The sequence below is a fragment of the Macrotis lagotis genome, chromosome 7 (genome assembly GCF_037893015.1).
Source record: "Macrotis lagotis isolate mMagLag1 chromosome 7, bilby.v1.9.chrom.fasta, whole genome shotgun sequence".
NCBI classification, from domain to species: domain Eukaryota; kingdom Metazoa; phylum Chordata; class Mammalia; order Peramelemorphia; family Peramelidae; genus Macrotis; species Macrotis lagotis.
This window is the reverse complement of record NC_133664.1, coordinates 77,891,288-77,915,019: the sequence shown is the minus strand read 5'-3', so window position 1 is coordinate 77,915,019 and position 23,732 is coordinate 77,891,288.

Below are 23,732 nucleotides of genomic sequence, written 5' to 3'. Positions count from 1 at the left end.
TTAATAATGACCTAGCTGTGTGGCCTTGGGCAATCCACTTAACCCCATTTGTCTTGTAAAATCCTAAAAAAAAAATAAGGGGCAGCTCAATGTCACAGTGGATAGAACAGTGGCCCTGGAGTCAGGAGGACTTGAGTTCAAATCCAGCCTCACAGACACTCAATAATTGCCTAGCTAATTGCCTAGCTAAGTGACCTTGGGCAAGTCACTTAACCCCATTGTCTAGCAACCCCCCCCAAAAAAGAGAGAAATGACAAATAAGAAGAATAAAAAAATTCAGAAAATACCATGCCCACAAAATGGAAAAAAAAGTAACATTAAAAACATCAAAATTCATTTTAATGAATCTTTTTTTCAGTCTTTATTCTAAAAGACTGAAGATGAAATCGATTTCCCTCCTCTTGATGGAGACATAGAGGCCTACAAATGTGAAATGCTATTGGTGCTAACAGATATGGGTGAGGCATTGTTTTGTTAACTGTTTCTCTCCAAAGCTAGTTCTCTTAAAGGAGGATGAGTTATTGGGAAATCATTCCTTCTGCCCCTGAACTTCCATTTTGAGGAAGAACCAAAGACAGCATCCTTCACTCTCAAAACTTTGCAACTTTGCCATCACACCCTTGTGTGGAATGCCTCGTTTCATCTCTTTAGCTGTTGTCCATCCTTCCCTACACCCTGACTTTAGCATAGTGCTCAGCAATAATAAACATTTGGAAAATGTTCATTGATTCATCAACCTTTTTGTGTTTGTATTTGTGTTTGTGTGTGTGTGTGTGTGTGTGTGTGTGTGTGTGTGTGTGTGTGTGTGTAACTAGATGGCAGAGTAGAAAGAGGGCTGGGGCTTGAATGAGGAAAACTCATATTTGTGCATTCAGATCTGTCTTCAGCCACTAGCTGTTTGATGCTGGGAAAGTCATTTAAAGCTGTTTGCCTCAGTTTCCTTATCTATAAAATGAGCTGGAGAAGGAAATGGCAAACCACTCCTGTATCTTTGTCAAGAAAACACCAAATCAGATCACAAAGAGTCAGACACAATGTGACTGATAAGTGACACATTGTTATTTGTTGGAGTTATAAATACAGGCTATATATCTGTATCTATAGCTACAATTTTCTCTATTCATATATGATACAGATGCATTTCTGATACAGATACATATGCATGTATGTATAAATATGTATATGTGTATACATACATTTAGCAATAGAACATCTTTTAAGTCAACAAGGTCCTCTTATTTACCTAATGAAATCAAGAATGTCTTTCAGGGCAAGATTTCAGATTACCCACATATGCTTTAGAAGGTGCTTAATAAATGTTTGGTGATTTAAAGAAAATGCTGTTCATAATGAGAGTGTCACATATGCTCTTTTAAAGATTGGAAACACATATAATCACACTTTTAACAAGGGAATTTAACAAACATTTTTACCAAGCAACCAATGGGAAAGAGGTAATAATTGGCAGAACTTACAGTTTGGGTTTTACTTTTTTTTCTCTAAGGGAAAAAAAGTCCAATTCTCTTTCCTCTCTTCTGAAACTTTAGTTTAAAAGCAACTGACACTTTCTCGATTTTTTAAAATCACTCAATTTAGATATGAATCTGCCTGCATGTCACCAAACTAGACTTTCTTCCCTACTCCTTCTCACTAGGCCTAGATGCAAGACACAGATTATTTTTTTCCCCTTTTCAGAAAATGTAGTAATAAAAGTCATCAAACTATAGATTCTCAATTATGGAAGACAACTTTGAGAGACCTTCTTTACATGGTCTGCAGGACAAATACATCAACGATCTAAAACAGATCCATATTAGTCCCATTTTTAGACTTCCAGGGAAGGAAGGTTCACACCCTTCTCTGGTATTTTAGTGTTTAACCACAATTCATTGTCATGAAATTCTTCCCTATAACTAACCTCAATCCCTCATTATTCTTTTTGAGATAATTCCGTTTTTTATTTTTATTTTTTCTCAAGTAGAGATTGAAACCACCCAGGAGGTTTTTTACAGACTTGAAGATACTGAGAAAACTCCTTAATTCTTAATGACTCATTCATACTTTGTGAAAATTCCAGAGACGCTGGGCTGGAGTAGGGTCTTGCTAAGCAAATGACACAGGCAAGCAGGATTCTGAAGTTGTATGTTTAAGCTACTTAGGAAAATAAACTGTTTGTAAAAGCTTAAGAAACAACCATTCAAAGAACAACATTGAAATGCTAATTGTTATCTTCTCTATTAAAGCAAATCTGGAAGACCCTTCCACTGGTAACACCTTGTTATGCAAGGGGGTGACATCTATTTGAAGGTATTTTAATTCATTAACACTTTCAGGCTATGTGACATCACCGGTGTGGGTGATCCACCCACCATGCAGCCTGCTACCTCTCTGCAGCTTAGAAGGTGGTCTTTCAGAGTTAGTATGGTAGAAAAATTCATCACCTTGCAGCCAATCTGGTGATGTCTCTTCAAATTTAACTAGGCAGTCCACCACCTGGCTCATATGTAAAGCCTTTCTGATGATGATGTTTGTCTTTCCTTCTAGAAGAAGACCATGACAGCAGGCCAGTGATGCCATGACATGCATATAAATTGGATTTGGGGGGGGGGGTGCTGTGCTAAGTCACCCACCTCATTTTCTTCTCCACAATTATCTGGCGATTTGAATCAGGATGAATGGAGATAACTGTACATGAGGCAAACAGAGTTAAGTAACTTGACCACGGTCACATAGCTAGTAAAATGTCTGAATTCAGATTTGAATTCGTGTCCTTCTGACTTCAGGGCTGGTGTTCTACCCACTGTGCCATCTTGCTACCCTTTCTAAGGCTTTTCTATTTTAGTAGAAATTGATAGAACTTGTGTCCCATTGGCCTGACCTTTGTGAAGAGATTTCCATAAGAAGCACAAGATATCATTTAGAGGTAATACAATGATATTATTTTAAATATATCTTGCTTACTTAAATATATCTTACTCCTCAAACTTCCATTTTTAGGCTAAATAATCATAAGCCCTTCTTAATCATCTTTCTGGTTCTTGCCAGAGTATTTTCCAAATTTGTTACAAACATAACTATTAGTTTATGGAACCTTAGAACAACACCTACCAACATGATGCTGTGACACTGCATTTGGTGCTTTGAGGAATTTCACTAATAGAGTCCTCATCATATGAAGGAACTTTCTCCCCCAATAAAAGTCAGTAATTCTCTTCAATTTTTAGCCTTTGAATGTTGCCTAGAGTGGAGAGTGGTTAAATGACTTGGTAAAAGGTCAGACAAAATATAGAATCAGTAAGATATTTTATAAATAACTCTGGATTTGGATTAAAAAGTCCTGGGTTCAAATTCTATTCCTGTCCCTTGCTTGTTATCTGTGTGATCTAAGGTAGATTGTTTGTTTAACCTTTGGACTTCAGTGTCTTTGTCTTTAAAATAGGAGATTTGGACAAGATGACATCTGCAACATCTTCTAACTTTGTCTGTAACTCTGAGCATTTAAGGGGGTGATTGCATAAGAGTTTCCATGTGGATTCCAGGATTAACACCTACTAGACTGAGACATAAATATCTAGATGGTAAGTGAGAAATTATACAGTAATCATAGAAACATCATCTCTTCTATGGCTCCAATGCAGACCAGAAAACAAATCCATATACTATATACAAAAATCATATTCAAGAATTCCGTGACTCGTGTATTTATTTGTATTTTATACCCATGTGTATAATTACGGCAGATGCCTATGTCAGTATGGTCTAGAAAGCAAGAGTTAAATCGTGAATCTCTCCATTTTAAGCAAAAAACTTCTACTATCCATCCCCTAAACTTGATAGTACATCACCTGATTTCAGTGCTGAAATATATTTCCTTCTTGATAGCCTAACTGCTTTAAAGGTACAGTTTATTATATGCCCCTCCCATTCAAGGGGTTTCCAGATCCCTCCTCCAGTTATCTTGGATTCATTTATTTGTGCACATTCTGTACTCCCTCATCCAAAAGCAGGGAAACTTCTTGAGGGAAAGGATAATTGCATAGTTGGTTTTGTAACTACAGCACTTAAGACATTGTCTTACAAAGAATAGGTGCTTAATAAATGTTTGTTGGCTTTAATAAAATGGAAAGATCTGATGCTTTGTATTATATTATTACATTTTAATATGCATGATAGCATTATAGAGCTATGTCATAGTTAGAGCACTAAACTAGCTTTATGACTAACCCCTTCATTTTACAGATGAGAAACTGAGGCCCAGAAAACTTCCCAAAGTCACATAGTTGATAAGTATTAGAGAGAAATTTCCAACTCAGACCTGCTAGGCTCCAAGTATATTCTGCATCCACTGCAAGCTGCCTTCCATCTAGTCCAACATCACCCTCTGTAAAAAGAGGAAATTGCATATTAGGCAAACCTAAGCTTCAACTCAAGGCTGATTTTTAAAATTTTCATTGTATTTATACCTCAAAAACTTATCAAAGGTACATTTCAAGACGTGATTCATTGCTTTGTTTATTGAACAGACAAAAAAGTGATGAGAAAAAATGTTAATGATGCAAATTAAACTTAAAAGTATGCCTTCTCTCTCCCCTCCCCTGCCAAAACCTGTTGCTAAATACTTACCAGTTTACTACTACTTAAGTTTTAGTAAGTATAATGGCACCTTCCTGATGTCATGTGTCACTGCTGTAATGTCATGGTCTTCTTCCAGAAGGAAGAACAAACATCACCTTCTGGTAATCTGGAAGTCATTCAATATGAAGTTTGCTTAGGGTAGGTATATCTGGAGAATAATTGGAGGAGGGCATCATTAAAGTCTGTTAGTCTCCAGAAATTGCAGACAACCACTGCCATTTCTTGAATCTTGACTAGCATATAAATACATTGCTATTGGGCGATAAGCTGTATATATGTTCTCTCTATCTTTGACAAAGAGATTAATGCTTCTCTAATAAAGTAGAATACTGTGCACATAGTAGGGACATCATAGCATTTGTAATTACACTTTTTAAAAGTCATCTCTCAATAGCAAGCATCCAGAGCTTCTATTTGAATGTCAGTAAGTTGTTAATGCCATGGCTTTTGGAGGATATTTTTGGCTTTCTCTGTTCAACACATAGCACATGGTGATTGGATTGGCAGGTCATTTTCCCTTGGAAGAGGAATCATCAGAAAGCTTCCTTTCTGGAGCTGAGCTGTCATTTGCACCAGAAGGCTAGAGGAAAGTGCTAGCCTCCTCATGTTGAGTGTGAAATAGATGGTTTAAGATGGAGTTTAAACCTTCTTAGAGGTAAGTAAAGACATTTCTCTTTTGCAAGGATTGGAATACTGATGTTAAATGAAATAGGCAGAAACAAGAGAATCATTTCTACAATGCCAATATTATTAAGAAAAACAATATGGAAATACTAAAAAACTCTAATCACCATTTGATCAATCATGATTCCAGCAGACTGATGATGATACATGCTACTGACTCCTCATAGAGAGATAATAGACTCAGGGTACAGATTGCAACATTTATTATTTGTCATGGCCAATAAAGAGAATTTGTTTTCCTTTATCGAGCATAATTGTGACTAAGAGTTTTTGTTTTCTTTGAGGGAAGGAGGGAAAGAAAGAGACAGGGAATTGAGAGTAAGAGAAATAGATTTTTCATTACTAGACAAAAATAAATTTTTGAAACAATTTTTGAAAGAAAATAGTAGGCATTTTGGTGCAATGGAAAATGTGTTGGATTCAGGATTCGAAAACCCAAGTTTGAATATTGACTCTGCTACTTAATACTTACCTGATTTTGACCAAATTGCTCTAATGCTCTGAGTTTCAGTTTTATCATCTAAAAAAAAAAATCAAGAGGCTTGGATTAAAGCTAAACCAAAGCTTTTATAACTCCAAAGTGGAAAGTAACTACATTTTCTGAGTCATTTAGGTAAGAGATATGAAAGACCTGTAGGAGAGTATGCGTGCTGATTCCAAGGTAGGCAGGTCACTCACAACTGCCTCCTTCCCTTGGTTAAAGGTCAGATCTGGGCTGCTGTGCATATCCTTGCCATTTCAGATAAGCCCATGCACACCAGAGGACACATTCCATCAGTGGATTGTGAAATAGAACACAACAGTAACAGCAGCCCTAGTGCCTGGAAAACAGCAAGCTGGGCAAAGCTTCACAATTTGAACTACTTCCAAATAGCTTGGCTGGCTCTCTGTAGCTACACATTTGAACCAGTGACTGAGCAGAGCTATGAAGTGTAACGAGCCCAACAGAACCCCACGAGGCATATAAGCAAATAGATACTTGGTACCTCTGGCTACCACAAGCCACAGATTCGATTTGGTTATCTGCCTTATGAATTTCCAATCGACAGGGTTTGTTTTAGGTCCTTTTGTTAAAAAGGGAAGATATTTCAGCTCTTGTTTTTGTTCCAATCAAGGGTTTCCACTAAGGAATTGGGAACTGAGACACAAAAGGGAAATCCAATGGAGTTTATTTTTAACAATATTAACATGCTGGCTTTCTTAAAAAAAAAATTCTGAAAGGACTCATTCCATTGATGCGCTCACTGTTCAACAAATATTTTTAAAGCATCTTAGAGTGTCCTCTTAGTTTACAGATAAGGAAACAGAAAAAGAAATAATAGCCTTTAGATAGCACTTTCACATCTGCAAAATGTTTGACATGTTCTCATTTGTTCCTCACAACCCTGTGAAACAGAAACAATTATTGTGCTGAGTTTACAAATAAAAATGAAGCTCAGTTTCCAGGGTATCAGAACTAGTATCTGAGGCAAAATTTGAATTCAGATCTTCCTAATTACAAATACAGCATTTCATCAACTCCATCACCAAGCTGCCTTTATAATTTATAACCAGAGAAAGAAAGAGAGTAGTGCAGGGTCATACTAGAAAGAAATAGTATTTGGTACTCTTTCCATTACATCAAATACAAGGTTTCATGATTGGTGCTGATAAGATAAAAATGAAACCAAGACATCAGAGTCCAAGTTGTCTCTCCTAGAAAAATTCAAGAGGATTAATAATGATGATGATGATGATGATGATAACAAATATAGTGCCTATTATAAGTTAGGTAGCATGCCAAAAACTGTACAAATGATTTCTCAATAAATCTTCACAACAATTCTGAGAGGTAAGTGCTATTTTTATCACCATTCTACAGTTGAGGAAAGTGAGACAGAGGTGAAATAACTTGTCCAGGATCACTTTGTGACTGAAGCTAAATTTGAACTCACATTTTCCTGACTCCAGACCCAGTGCTCTATCCACTGCACCATCTAGCTACTTTTTCCCCAGTTTTCTTCTAGTAGATTATGGCTAGTATTTCTTTCTTATTGCTATGAAATGAATTAATATATTTAGCTTCAAGTTCATAGGACTTTCATTTCCATTGTTCTTAATCAAATCTCCTTCCTCCTAGAATCAACAGCCAAAACAGAAGTAGATTGCCTTCCCAAGCCCTTCCTTTGCCAACCAGCATCCCTCTCTGTGGGAGTCCATTAAGCGACAACGCCCATGTTCAATCCTCCATGCACAGAAAGCTTCCAAAGCATCATTTCTGCCACTGCTCTCTCAAGATCTACCACCTCATGCCTGTGGCTCTGACTCTAGAATATGCAGGCTGCTGGTAACGAAGAAAAACAACCTTCTTCATATATTTCTATATATGAGTGTTATCAGAGCATCAAATCCAAGTCTGACCTATATACTAGACCAAGTAGGTCACCGAGTACACATTGGCCCGTGACAAATTGATTCTGAACCATCACTTATCTGGCTTTGTTGATGTCAAGAAGGATAGATCAGAATGATTAATAATTTACCAAATAGCTAAAAGCTTTTTTTTTTTGGCTGTTGTTCCACTGCAGTCTCTGAGAGTTTATTGTTCCAAGCTCCAATGCTAATAGAGTGGCATTTTTGCTTAGAATTTGAACAGAGACCAACATTAGAGGATTCGTGTTAATTCATTTTCTCTCCATTTGTCTCCTATGAAAGAATAGTCAAACCAGTGACCAGAGGCTCAAAACAAATGCTAGAATGAGATTTGAGTTTCCTCTTCTTATGTCCCTCCTATTCAGATGATGAATTCCAATTTCAACAAAGGAAAGGGCATTTTTAAGGATGCTTTGCAAAAGGAATTTCCTTTTGTCTGATAAAGTATATCAAGTTGAGGTTGAAAATATGAATGTTTGTATTTATATTTAACCCAATCACCAAAAAGGGTTGGGGGGGCAGTTATTAGATAATTTCTAATGCCACCTCCTCCTAGTAAGGTCTTTCTGCCAGTATCATTTATTCCTAATGACAATACACCTTGAAAAATTCTACCAAAAGAGGAAGGACTAAGGCAAGAAATAAGCAGAAATAAAGATAACTTCTAAAATTTTCTCTTCTCATTTCCCAGTTGTTCAGAGGATAGAATTTAGAGTGATAAATTTGGAATCCAATAATCTGAATTTGAATCTTACCTGTGACACTTCCTACAAATGTGCCTCCGTATGAATGAATCACTAAATCTTTCTGTGCCTTAATTTCTTTGTCTATAAAATGAAAGGGTTAATCTAGATGGTCCATGTTTCAGACCTCATCATCCTAATCTCCTCTTAGTTCTGTTTCTGAATTGATCATGCTTTGTTTCTTTACTCAGTCACCCTCACTCCTTTCAAGGCTTCTAGTCTATCAGCTGGGGGACTAAACAAGATACCTAGTTCTTGAATGCCCTTACTGGAATTCAGGGAATTTAAAAGGGTATAGAAAGGTATGGGAATACAAATTATGTAATCAGAAGACTGGACTGAGGGCTGGAAAGTTGAACAGTCTAATATTTTCCCTCTTGAGAAAATTGTTTTATGGCAATCTATTCCCAATGAAGGGTTCTGCCTCACTTTCATAAGAAAGACCTTAAAAAATACCAGAGAAGGTCAAAAACAGCCTTTTGTGCCTGGTAGAATCACCCTCATATCTTTTGTGATTTATTAAAAGAGAATTCTGCTATAAGTTATATCAGACACAGATAGAAAAATAATACTGTATAGTACTAATAATGCCATTATAGATCACTGCATTATAGATCTAAACTCAGAAATCTCCACTCTATTCCCAAAGAAAAAGCAGGGAATGGACCACATTTTACAAGTAACAAAACCAGGGCATGGAGAACTGCCATATATCTATAAATGACATGCTCCAATTGCAAAAAATATAAAATAAATGGCAGAACCGAGAATCGATTTCAAACAATCTGATATTTGGGCCAGGGATCTGTGCAGTAGCCCATCATGCCCAATTTCAACCTGCAGAGATAGAATATTGATTTTCTAAATTTAAAAAATTAAATTAAATTATGCCAGTGAAGAGTTAAGCAATGACTCACATAATAGCAACCTCCCAAAAGAAAGATATATTATATGTAAATTCATCACACTATATCAAATTTGAACTTGACTGAATAACATGAAAGATCTTTGATATCTCTGGTGAAGGTATACTCTCTTACTATAGATCACAACCCCTTCATGCCTGAGTAAATGTTCCTTAAGAGTGACTGTGTTTGAGTAGGAAGAGAAAAAGAAATAAGTGATATGCAAATAGAGAAAGAGGTGAAGATAAAGATACAGAGGAAGTTAGGTGGTACAGTAGGCAGAATGACAGAATCTGGAATCAGGCAGACATGGTTCAAATCCAGTCTCAGCTACTCAGTAGCTGTGCGACTTTGGACAAGTCACTTGAACTCTCTGTGTCTCAGTTTCCTCAGCTCTAAAATAAAGAGAATAATACCTACTTCCCAAAAACAATAGGAAAGGTTTAAATGAGGTAATATTTGTAGAATGTTTTATAAGCATTAAATGCTATAAATTTCTTATAGATCTCTTGTCATTTATAGTGATTATTGATTTGGTGGAGCAAAACATATCATTAAAACTTCTGTGTGAGTAAAGAGAGATCTGTGCATTTGTAAACCCTATACAAGATTCTTTCAAAGATGTAATATAGTTAACTTTGATTGACAAGTAGACAATACAGTGACTAGAGTGATGGTTTTTGAGTCAGGAAAATCTAAGTTCAAATTTAATCTCAGATTTGCATAATTATGCCATATTTTCTTACAATTTATATGACTCTGAAGTCACTTGTCCTCTGCCTGTAAAGTGGGGTTGATAATAACACCTATTTCCTATGATTGTCACAAGGATTAAATGAAATAAGAATTGCAAAAAATATTTAACACAGGGTCTGATACATAGTAAGTCCCATAAATGTTAACTATTATCATTATTATTAATTGAAAGTCCTTTGAATATTAGTATTAAACAAGGCAACAAAGGGAGATGAAGGTTCACCAAAAGTGTTTACCACTGTAAGGGAGAATGAACAGAACAAACTCCAAATTAAAGAGGTATTCTCCAGTGGCTAAGTGGCGCAGTGGATAGAGCGCCAGCCCTGGAGTCAGGAGTACTTGAGTTCAAATCCGGCCTCAGACACTTAATAATTACCTAGCTTTGTGGCCTTGGTCAAGCCACTTAACCCTATTGCCTTGCAAAAACCCCCAAAAAACTAAAAAAAAAAAAAAAAAGGTATTCTCTAATTCTAGTAAAGTCCTGTTTGCCAATGGCATTTTGTTGATTTCATCAACTACAGTACTTCTTGGGGTCAGGATGACCTGAGTTCAAGTTTGACCTTAGAGATTTACTAACTGTGTGACCTTGGGCAAATCACTTAGCCTCTGCCTCAGTTTCCTCAATTGTAAAATGAAAATCATAGTAAGACCTCCCTCCCAGAATTCTTGTGAGGATTGAATAATATGATAATTGAAAAGCATTTAGAACAGTGCTTTGTACATAGTAAGCACTTAATAAATGTTTACTTCCCTTTTTCAGAAAAGAGATTCATAATTCATCAAAACTGTTCAGCCTAACTATCCAAAACAGGAAAAATAAGTGGATGAAGAATTGATCAGAATAAGAAAGTTGGATGGGAAACCCATTTGTCTTGGATGGATTATTTAATACCATAGGTACCCAGGGTTTTTTCCATCCTGAATTAAATAGAAATCAGTATACTGTTTTAGGAATAATGGCAGATAAAGGAAGTTTTGCTTGATTCTAAATCATAAGGATGAGAGAAATGGAGTGGGGGGATAAGAAGCTACTATGTATAGAACAGGTAAAGCATGAAATACAGAGAAGTTCATAGACTAAATTGGTTCCAATTGCAATCTGCATATCAGATGTTTGAAAGTGCCCCCTACAATGGTGTCTCCTGGGAAAAGGTCCTTCAATGAATTGGAATCAGAGATAGGAAGGTTGGTGGCAAAGGAAGACAAGAATATCATGTAGAAAAGAAATATTGCTAAAGGGAGATCTCTTGGTAAATTTGCAGCTGGGAAGCTTGAGCAATGAAGGAGGTAGCACATGGTCACTACCCCCTTCCATCCCTCTCTAACTTATCATTGTCTTTCCTAAACTGTAACACCCATAAATAGAATGAAAACAATATGCCAGATACATTCTGATCAGAATGGAATCCTGCAGGACAATAATCTGCCTTGTCCTAGACAATATGCCTATCTTATTAAGGTCTAAAATTGCATTACCTTTTTTGGCTGTCATATCACCATTGACTCAGATGTTTAATGCTGTGGTCTTAAAACTCCCTGCCTGCTTCCCGACAAACTGCCATCTAGCCATACTGCTTCCCCTTCAATCTTAATGTGACTTTTCAAACTCAAGTGAAAGACTTTACATTAATCTCTATTAAATTTCATCTTATTAGATTTGCTCTGATGTGCTAGTTTGTCAAGATCTCTTTGAAAATCTTTAAATTCTGATTCTGTCATCTATCATGTGAGCTAGATATGAGATTAGGAGAGCCCTGGATTAGAAGCCTGCCTCTGACATTTCCTAACTATGTAATCATGGGTCATTGATTTAGATTCACTTCCTCATTATCTAAAATAGCTATAATAATACCTATAGTACTTACCTGCCAGGGCTCTTGTGAGGCTCAAATGAGAATGTATGTTAAGTCCTTTATATAAATGTTTAAAGCTCTCCTAGTTCCTACATTCATGTTGTATTCAAATTTATGAGCTTGTCTTTCTTTTATACAAGTTTCTGATTTAAAAAAAAAAGATGTTTAACAGAACAAGTTTAAGGACATTCCACTAGAGTGTTTCCTTCAGGATAACAGACCTTTAATTTACTACTCTTTGGATCTAGACATACAGCTAGTCATGTACCTATGTGTGCTACAAATTAGCATGCATCTCTCCATCCTATCTACCACAATTTCATGAGGGACTTTGTATTTTGTTGACTTGTCAGGCTATTTGCCCTGTCAAAAAAGGAAATTAAATCTCTGGTATGACTTATTCATGGTGAAGCTATGAGGTCTTTGGGATCACTCCTTCCTTTTTAAGATGATCACTAACTATCCCCTTAATGATATGCCCTAAATTTTCCCCAAGAATCAAGTTCAAGCTGCCTAATAATATAGAGTCTCCATCCTCTTCTTCCTTTGGAAAGTCTGACTTTTATCCCTGTACTCCCATCATTTGCCAAAACCCTTTAAAGGTGTTGATGGTGATTCAGCAATCTGATATACTAATTTTTTTCAGTGATCTGTAACAATTTCTTGAGTTGGTGATAAACATCAGTCAGTGAAATTTGTTAGTATTATCTCCATATTTCCCTTAAGTTTCAAATTCCTGCTAGTCATTTTTGCTCTATCCTTTTTAATCCACAGATCACTCTCCTTGAAGAAAAAGAGAAGCAAATAAAAGTGGTTTTGCTTTCTTCCTATCATTTTTTTCATCCATCCTGAGCAGCAGTCTTCTTGTTTCTATGATTCTCCACTGTGCTCCTTTATAGCTTAAAAATGACTATTTTCATGTCATTAGTCTTCAATGCCAACTCAACTGATTTTGGACTTTAGAAATTCTGACATTCCTTGAGCACTGAGCCATTATTTCCTTTTCCATACTTCTCCATTACAACCTTAAGCATTGGGGGAAATCGTGAGGGTATTACTGTTTCTCACCATCTATTAAAATCTAACTTTTATAGTCTAACATTTAGTGAACTCCTCAATTCAGTCTAACTTACCTTTTCAATGTCAGTTTACACTCTTGTTCTACTAAAATTCTCTAATCCCTTTAAGTTGCCTGAAAATTCTTTGTGTATTATTCAATGCTTATTTACTTATATGAGGCAATTTCTCAGTGAGAAAACAATTTATTTTCTCCATTTTACTATAAAATTTTTATATTTTTTAGTTCATGTAAGGAGAATTTTAACATTCATTTTATCATAATGCACAATCAGGCAGAAAATATTTCCATATTAGCCATGTTAAAAAAGAAAATACAGGCAACAAAAAACTAAGAAAAAGAGCTTTTAAAAGTGGGTTTCAATTTGCATTCAGATTCTATCAGTTCTTTATCTGAAGGCAGATGACATTTTTTCATTTATAAGTCCTTTGGAATTGTCTTGGGTCACTGTATTGCTGAGAATAGCTAAATTGTTCACAGTTGATCATCACACAACATTGTTGTTACTGCATACAGTGTTCTCCTGGTACTGCTTACTTCAGTTGGCATCAGTTCATACAAGTTTTTTTTCAGATTTTTCTGAAACCGTCTTGCTCATTTCTTATAGCACAGTCATATTCCTTCACAATCTTATACCACACCTTATTCAATCATTTCCCAACTGATGAACATCCCCTAAATTTCTGATATTTTGCCATCATGAAAAGGGCTGTTACAAATTTTTTACAGGTCCTTTTTTCCTAATTAAAAAAACTCTTTGGAATACATTCCTACTGGTGATATTGTTCGGTAAGAGGATATTTCGAATTTTAGAACCCTTTGGGCATAGTTCTAAATTGCTATTCAGATTGGTTGGATAAGTTCACAACTCCGCCAACAATGTATTAGTAATTCCATTTTCCCAATCCCCTTCAACATTTATCAGCATAACTGACTGCCATATCAGTCAGTCTGATAGGTGTGAAGTGGTTTCTCAGTTGTTTTAATTTATATTTATCTAATCAATAGTGATTTGGAAATAAAGTTCTAAATCCTGAATTTCTCTTAATTTCTGATAGTTATCCATGACCTCCAGACTTTTCAGAGCTGCATGTATAGGTTCTGTCATCATGTTCCAAGCTCCAAATTGTCTTGTGAACATATTGCCTGAGAAATGTTGATAAAGACAGTTGATGTTGTCTGTCAAAAATCATGGTGTCAATACGATACCTTTTTTTTTGTCAAAGATCTACCAAATCATCAGTGTGGACCCTCCCTCCACTGATGGAAATTGCAACTCCTCAACACAACTTAGTAGTCTTTCAGAACAGCCTAAAAGAAAAAATCCATCACATTGCAGCTAACCTGGAAATGAGTGCCTCTGAGTTTACCTTGGCTGGACTTTAGACCAAAAACACTCAATATATCACTAAGATAGTACTTGATGTATTTCTATCTTAGCACATTTGCCAAAAATTAATCCTTTACTGATTGACCCAAGGACTTCTTTATCTGAATGACACATTTGAAGAACAATTTAATAAAGAAATATTTTGCCTCCAAAAATGACATTGTAGAATGTATCATTTATTTGAATTTGATTACTGATATACTACAATATGCCAATGGATCTGATCAATATATGTATTTTCTCAGTAGCTAACCATGCCTTGCTGCTTATAGACTGTTCACAGGTTATCTCTCACTTCAAATTTGTGATCATTCCTTTATTACTGAGGTTTTTTTCCCAGTCAGTTTGATATTGGAGTGTTCTATACCATTTCTCTAAATAGCTTCTTATTTGTAAAGTTCTGTACCCTGCACAAGCCCACAACCTGCTTCTTGATTACTCTTTGATTGGTTATCAAGCTTCAATTAATGCTGTGAGTTAGATAAATTGCTGCTAAAAAGATTCTTCATTTCAGGAAAAGGTTGGGGTCATTAAAAGCATTGCAACATTTTCCAAAGGTCACCCAATCTATTCTTCACCTATACAGTTCTAGGCATAACTCCATTTTGGTGCATATCCCAGGAATGTAAATTAATAGATGAGTTCTAGAGAGTGTCCATCCAGATGCCTATTTTGTAGTCACCTCTGGCGTACTTCTTAAAAATCAAAATAAAATAAAATAAAACATTAAATTAAAACAATATGAAACTTTAAAAAGTCACTCCTCTATAATAGAGATGGGTCCTGACTATGAAAACATTAAAAAAAAAACTTTAAAAACTTTTATTTGTTCCTGCTGTGCCTTCAAGCTGTGCCTTTATTTCTTCTTTCCTCAAACTCCTACAAAAAGGCATTTCTGCTTTCTGCCTCACTTCCTCTCAGTCAACTCTTCACCATCTGGCTTAGAACCTCATCAGTCAGAAGAAACTTTCCTCTCTATATTTCCCAATGGCTTCTTAAAGGGCTGATAAGATATTTCTGGTTTGGGTTTTCTCGGTTTTTATCCTTCTTGTCCTCTCTGTTGCAAAGACACAGTGACCTTTTCCATCCATGTTTTATGTCACCTAACCATGGATGTTCTTGAACCCTCTGTCCCTTGCACCCACTTTTCCTGGATATTTTCTTCTCTCTAGTCTATCATGACACTTTTTTCTTGGTTCTCCTAACATTTTCATCATTCTTCTTAAACCGGTCTAGCTGGTCTATCCTGTATATCATGTCGCTTAACTGTTCTCCTCTCCCTGTGCCTAAACTCTGGCCATTCTACATACGTGAAATGGTCTACTATCTTATCTCTACTTCAGAAAATCCTCTTTCTTTAAGACGGTATTCAGAGGCAGCTAAGTGGCACAGTAGAAAGAGTACCGGCCTAGTCAGTAGGACCTGAGTTCAAATCCAGTCACACAGCTAGGCAATTATATCTACTGAGCAACATGAGCTCCACCTGTATTGTATGGGCAAAATCAGCTGACTCTGAGCTTCAGTTGGCAGCAGATATAATTGCCTAGCTGTGTGACCTTGGGCAAGTCACAACCCCATTGCCTTAAATAATATTTTTTAAAAAGATAGGTTTCAAACACTATCTCTTACATGAAGCCATTTCTAAATGCTCTTAACTATTAATGTCCCTCCTTGACTTTAACTGCTTCTTATTTATTCTCTATATATTTATAAATTCATTCTTTGCTTCTAATTAGAAAGGAAGCTCCTTGAGGGTAAGGACTGATTCATTCCCTGTATTTGATTTGGGAAAGACAGTCAATAGTGGAGTGGAGAAGGGCTGAGCCTGAGGTCCCAATCTGACCTCAGACACTGGTTATATGACTCTGTGTAAATCACTTAATCTCTCTTTTCCTCAGTTTCCCCAATTATAAATTGGAAGTAATAACACCTATCAAGATTGCTATGAGGGATCAAATGGAATAATATTTTTTAAAGTGCTTAGCCCAGTTCTTAGCACATGCTATATTAATGGTGGATTATATTTATTTTATATTTATAATTATTATACTTATTGATTACATCAAACAAATCTTTCTATACAAGTGATATTCACTCTAGGAAAAGAGTTCTTAATCTTTTCTGTACCACAGACCCCTTGGGAAGCCTGGTGAAGCCTAATGATGAGCAAAATGCTAAATTTTAGTTACAAGTTAATGAAAATGAAGGTGTAATTTTTTTCCCCAACAAAATCTACAGACTTTCTTGAAATCTATCTATTGCCCCAAGATTAAGAACATCAGTTTTACTGCCCTACAGTACATTTTTGAAGAGGGACAGAGTGAAAGAAGAGAGAAAATATAATAAATGGTAGTAGGGAGGAATGGATGGAGGGAATTACAATCAGCAACAGCAACTGTAGAAAAATATGGAAGTAACTTCTATGATGGACTTATGATAAAGAATGTGATCCACCTGAGATGGTATCAGAACACAGACTGAAACACATTTTTTTCTCTCTTTTTTACTTTACTTCTCATGAAGTTTTATATTTTTGTGGGTGGGTATTATGTTTACTCTTAAACAAGAATATTTTAGTAATGTGTAAATAAATTAAAGAAAATTTTATAAAACGAATATCAGTTCTATATTGTATACCCTAACTGCAATGGGATTGATCAACCTTAATGGACTTACTCATTCCATCAGTGCAACAATCAGGGACAATTTGGGGGCATTTGCAATGGAGAATACCATCTTTTTCCAAAGAAATGATTGTGGAGTTTAAACAAAGACCAAAGACTATTACCTTAACTTTAAAAAATTAAAAAGTTATCTTATGTATTACATAATTTTGCTATCATATTTTATTTTTTCCTTAAGGATATGATTTTTCTCTCAACACATTCATTTTTTTTTTTGGCAAGGCAAATGGGGTTAAGAGGCTTGCCCAAGGCCACATAGGTAATTATTAAGTGTCTGATGTCGGATTTGAACTCAAGTACTCCTGACTCCAGGGCCGGTGCTGCGCTACCTAGCCGCCCCAACACATTCAGTTTTGATCAGTGATAGCATGGAAATAGCCTAAAGACTATCAGACTGCCTTCTGTGGCGGGGTGGGGAGAGGGAGGGAGGGAAGCAAGGTTGGGGGGGGTTATAAAATTCAAAAAACTATATATAAATATAAATAAGAAAAAGAAAATACTTTGCAGAATTTTCAAAATGGAACAAAAGAATATCAGTTCTAGGATATGCAATTTCAACTATAGTTTAATGAACCTTTGAAAATAATATTTTAAGGGCGGCTAGATGGCACAGTGGATAGAGCACCGGCCCTGGAGTCAGGAGTACCTGAGTTCAAATCTGATCTCAGACACTTAATAATTACTTAGCTGTGTGGCCTTGGGCAAGCCACTTAACCCCATTGCCTTGCAAAAAAAAAAACCTAAAAAAAAAAAGAAAGAAAAGAATAGTTTAATGGTCACAGATGTTGAATGGCAGAGAAGACCAGGATGGGACCAAAATAGGAGATCAATCTGGAATAAACAGATTAGTGTCAATGTATAGAACAACCTGAATGTCAATGCAAAAGAGGTTTCCTTTGGAGCAGACAAATAAGGAAAAGAAGCTTGGATTTTCAAGGGTCTGGAAATCTTTGTCATTTGTGTACCTCCGCTTTAGATTATGTAGTTACTATGTCAGCAAGGCATATTCACAGAGGTTCGAATTGGGGGTGAATTTATGTGGGGTCACAGGTACTGAAAAAAGCTTAAAAATGTGATCCCTAACTTGTATACTATTAATGGATCTCCCTTACCCACTCACATACAGAGTTCATAATAGCATTACCTTTTCTCCTACATACATATTATTTTAGAGTACTCATTTTGCCAACTGAGGCTCTAGGAGCTCAGTTCAGAGCCAGCTGGTTTTGCCCATTCAATACAGGTGGAGCTCATGTTGTGCAACAGATATAATAATAAAAAAATTATATCTAAACCAGGCTGTTTACAATCAGATTATATTTCCCTATTGACTCATGTTAAAGTTTCAGATAGGCATTTATCTTCATTTCCAATTGATTTTCAATTAAGCAGAGTTTCCGAACACCTGAGCTGGAAGTTTCTTTTCCCCCTCCTCCAGTTAATGATGCATAAACAAAGCTGATTTTATAGAGGAAACAAACCAAGAATTTCTTTCCTTTTATTAGGAGAGCTGCAATAGGCAAGGTTTATTGACAAGATGAAGTAAAGGACCCACTTTTCTGCATGTGCTAGACTCTTTTTCTTAGCAAGCTAATACTGCATGATTTTTATTGACCATCTCTTAAAGAATTCTCAAATTTTGGAATTTATCTCTTGTCCTGAATTGGAAGGGAAGTCACAGGACATTTAACATTTAACCACATTTAACCCACCTATTTTGGGGCAAAAATCCTCTTGACATGATATCTGATATCTTGACATGATATTTGTCATTCAGAGCTTACAAACCATTAACCCATTCCTTCTGAACAATGGCCCATTTTTCCTTCTATATAGTTATAATCATTAGGAAATTTGTGACTTTCCTCAAGCCAAAATCTGTCTCTCTGGAACTTCTACCTCTTGTTCCTAGTTTTCTTTTCCTCTGGGGCCAGGCAGAATTCATCTCTTGTCTCTTCCACAGTTTTACAGATACTTCAAAACAACTATTATGACTCTCCTAAGTTAGCTCTCTCTTAAGCTAAATATCAGATGATCCTCACATGGTTTGATCTTGAAGACTGATTAAGTTCAACTGAATATTTTTCTGCTTATCTATTCCCTTCCTATTATGTGGCACCCACCACCAAAAACAATATTCCAAGTATGTTCTGAGTCTAGCAGACTGCAGTGCTCCTGTAGTTCTAGTTCTGAATACTATGTTTCTCTTAAATACAAGTTTGAGATGGCATTAGCCTTATTTACTGTCATAAAAAAATGAGTTATTTTTTTATTGAGTTTGAAGTCCAACAAAACCTCTAGGCTTTTGTAACTAGAACCCAAAGATTCACATAAGTGGTTTTCAATTTTTTTTTGGGGGGGGGAAGTTGGATGGCAGTGAGAAGTTACTCTTTTTGGTTTATGTCTCTGTATAGGCATTCCCTGGAAACACGATGGGTCACCATGTTACTCCCACCCAGCGTTTTCTCTAGAAACATCAGAGTTAAACATGATCCTCGATAACTATAGAAGAGACAGAATTTCCCACAATTTAGAATATGCTGAACATAGGATAGGCTTTATTTTTGCTTAAAAAATTAAAAACAGAATGGACTCATACTCAAGGACATGAACAGTCAATAGAGTTGTCTTTTCCCCTCTTGTGAGCCCCCATTTTTAATAAGGTCCCCAGTATAAGTTATAGTGATTACAACTTATAGTTATCTTCTACAACTGAAATTTCCTTATGAGGGAAAAGTACTCAGGTTTCAGAGTCATAGTCCCTCTGGTGAGTCATACTATCTCAGGTACTATAGAGTATCTCCCAGATTTATAATATTGACTTAGTTGATCTCCACCCTCACCTTAGTAGGGGTGACCAGAAAGTCAAGAAACACTTTCTATGGTGAACCTCACAAGAAACTTCCTGTGGAACAGAAGGGCAAAAGCTAACTTGAACTTGGCTTTAGTATTAATACAGATATGGAAGCAGGACCTCCCTCATGATCCTTCAGATCTTTGAAGATTTAAGATATCAGAAAAAATTCTTTCAATACCAATCTCTATAATGCTCCAAACTTACAGTACTAATCAGATTCTCCACCTGCCCCTGGCAATGTGAAATTATCCAGGATTGTTATAGTCAAACAAATATCCTTTCCTATGCAGTCTATAGAGCCCCAGGACTTAAAATATTACCTGAGTAGGGCCCTCTTAGAATGGAAATAACTCAGATCAGTAGTCATTGACTTAATGCTCAACCCCACCCCAGACCTATACTACATGGTCCATCCAACTCACAATACCAATTAAAAAGTACCTTGAATTTTGTCAAGAGAATTTCATTTCCTTAAAATACAATAAAAAAATTTTCTCTATTTCAAACACTTCATATTCTCCCCTAGTTAAAATTTGTTCAGAAAGACTTAAACCTCCGCCAGGTCTGACACCACTCTTTCATTCCTATAATGCATGTGTCCAAGATTACCAATTTGTATTTTTAGCATAAGATTTCCCAATCTAATCAGATTTTTCCAACTGCAAAGGTACTTTAGAGTATAGAGTAATAGTATATAATTACTTGGTGGAACTGAATATAAGCAACAAGGCTACCCAATGATGAGAGGTCCAGATCCTCATGCAACATTTTTTTTTTAATTTAAAAAGTACCCATAGAGTGTGTTGAAAGCATCACTGAAAGGGCGTTAAATGTGGTAATAGATTCCTTCTGGTCATGAGGGAGAAGAGTGGGAGGGAATGTAAAGTATTGGCAAAGATATACAAGAAAAAAGAACTATTCCTGTTGTATTAAGTGGTCTACTTGATCCTAGGGAGACATCTCAGGTTCTTTCTTAGAGAAATACTCAGATATGAATTTGTAGATCATTATTCCTAGGCATCCTGGGGTATAATTGGCAATGATTTTTAGAACTGTATAATGTCCTCCTATGAGATTCCTTTGCTAATAATAATTAACTCTTCATTAAGGATAACTTTATAGTTTTGGAATTAGGGAAGACCAGTTTTTGTCTCATTATTAAAATGATATATAAATATATTTTGTCCTTGGTATTCTTCTCTCTTCAGTTCTATATTAAAGATGATTGATGATCGTAGTAAATTTTCTAAAGTTTGCACTTTGACTTAACATCTAAAGGAAGGTCTGGAGAGTAAGAGACAGAGAGACAGAGAAAGAGATAGAAGAGAGACAGAGAGACAGAGACAGAGAGACAGAGTGAGACAGAGAAAGAGAGGTGACAGACATACAAGGAACCAGAGATGAGAGTGCAGCCAACCGAGACCAGTGATGCATCCTGTAAATAAAGCAAAGCCCTGTGACCCCAGAAGAGAGTAGCTCATGATCCTAGAAGTGGCAATAAATAGAATCAACAGGAGTCTACAAAGGAATTCCTATTCCAAGTTGGGTACTCCAGAAAATAAACAAGTAACACTGGACTGGTGGTGGTATAGGAATGAAGGATTTGCTGGACCAGACCTCCTATTAAGAGAATTCATTCTTAGGACTTCCCCAAAAAGAGATGTTCTCAGACCAAGCAAGAGAGAGAGAGCAGATGTAGTTTAAGTATTAATATACCTTGTGTAGATCTTTTGTGGAATGGACCTTGTCTTTGATCAGCATTGAAAATTATCTTTATTATATAGGGCCTGGGGGGAAAATGGAGGATTGATTCTATAACTAAAACTTCTCTCTTCTTAAGAGGTGGAGAGTTATTCACAGTAAGACAATAAACCTGGAGGAATTACCTGGGTGAAACAAGGGATTTGCTTGGAGGAAAGGATTGCTGTTTGTTTATGAACTCAGTAAGAGTTGATATTTTCTTTAATAAAACCTGCCTATATTTGATGTTTTATTATTTGATTCATGAAAGCTGAGGATCTTTTTTCCCCTTTTTTTGTATAGGCCTAGAGATGATCCAGGTGCTGATGTTCCCAGGAGAAACACTCAATGGAAAGAATGGAAACCATCTATTGGGTGCCATCTATTGGGTTCCCTTAGATCCCTCAAATCCTTGGGACGCTCTACGAGGCGTCATTGCGACATTACTCTTTTACACCACCATCTCTGGTCTAGAGAAAATCAGCATTTTAGGTCTAGGTAGATAGGTGGCATAATGGAAAGAGCACTGAGCCTAGAGCAGGGCCAGAGAACACCCAGCCTGAGGGTCTCATTGCTTGGAAGGGGGCGGGGGTGTGAATTGATTAAGTGTTTGACCAAATATAGAAGGCTAATTTTTAATTTTTGACCCTTGGCAGAAAAAAATGTTCCCCACACCTGGTCCAAAGTAAAAAAGCACTGAGTTCAAATCTAGCTTCAGACAATTACTATGGCAAATCACCATCTGAAAGATGGGGATAACAGCACCTACCTCACAGGGTTGTTGTTAGGATCAAAGATGAGGTTTGCAAAATGTTTAAAGCACTTTAAAAATACTTATTTCCTTTTTTGGGCCATAGACTATACTTTTCCCCAGACAAACTGCTGCCTGGCCATATTTCCCTCCCCTTACATTTAGGAAGAGAATTTCTGAACCTGCATGAATGACTTTTCCACTTATCGCCAGTATAAAGCCATCATATTATATTTAGCCTATCCAGACCCTTTTTCATCGAGATTTTGGCATACTTTGTTCTTTTTAAGCTTTTCCTACTTGTCTGATACTATCTTCAAAATTGAATCACAATATCATCTAGGACACTTCACTAGGGATCTTATTCTTGGTTGCATTGAATGACACATTAAGGATTAGTCTTTGGTTCGACCACCCGTGAATCTATCTAGTTATTCAGTTACCTCTGAATGTACTTAACTATACTTTTATTTAATCTGTATCTCTCTATCTCATCTACAAGTACTGCATGAGAAATTTTCTCAGATGCTTTGCTAACACCTGGATAAACCAGACCTACAGCATTCCCCTGATCCAGTTACCTGTCCAAAAAAGAAAACAAGATTATTCTGGCCTGACCAGTTTACTGAAGCCATGATGGATCTTTATGATTGCTGCTTCCTTTTCTGAAGGTTCACTAACCATGCCTTTAGGAAAGCTTATAGATTTTTTTTTTCCCAGGAAATAAAGTCAAGGTCACTGGCCTCTAATTTGAAAATGTCACTTTCTTTTTCTTTTAAATGGGACTTTTGACCCTTATTCACTTCTTTAGCACCCCTCTTCTGAACTCCAGAATGGCATCTCCAACTGATGACAAGTAACTGAATAGTCTACATCATATTCAACAGGGAGATTATTATTTATTCCAATAAACATGCTTCTTTTTATTTGACTCTTTCTCTGAGTCCCATTTAAGTAATGTAAGAGATTCTCGACTCCGCTTTTCTGCTCACTCTTTTTTTTTTTTATGTTTTTCAAGGCAATGGGGCTAAGTGGCTTGCCCAAGGCCACACGGCTAGGTAATTATTAAGTGTCTGAGGCCGGATGTGAACCCAGGTACTCCTGACTCCAAGGCCGGTGCTCTATCCACTGCGCCACCTAGCCGCCCTTCTGCTGACTCTTTATGGCTTTTCAGTTGCTATGTCCTGACCGCTGCATTTCTGGAATGGTTCTCATGTCCATAACCACTCTTCTTGCTTGTCCCT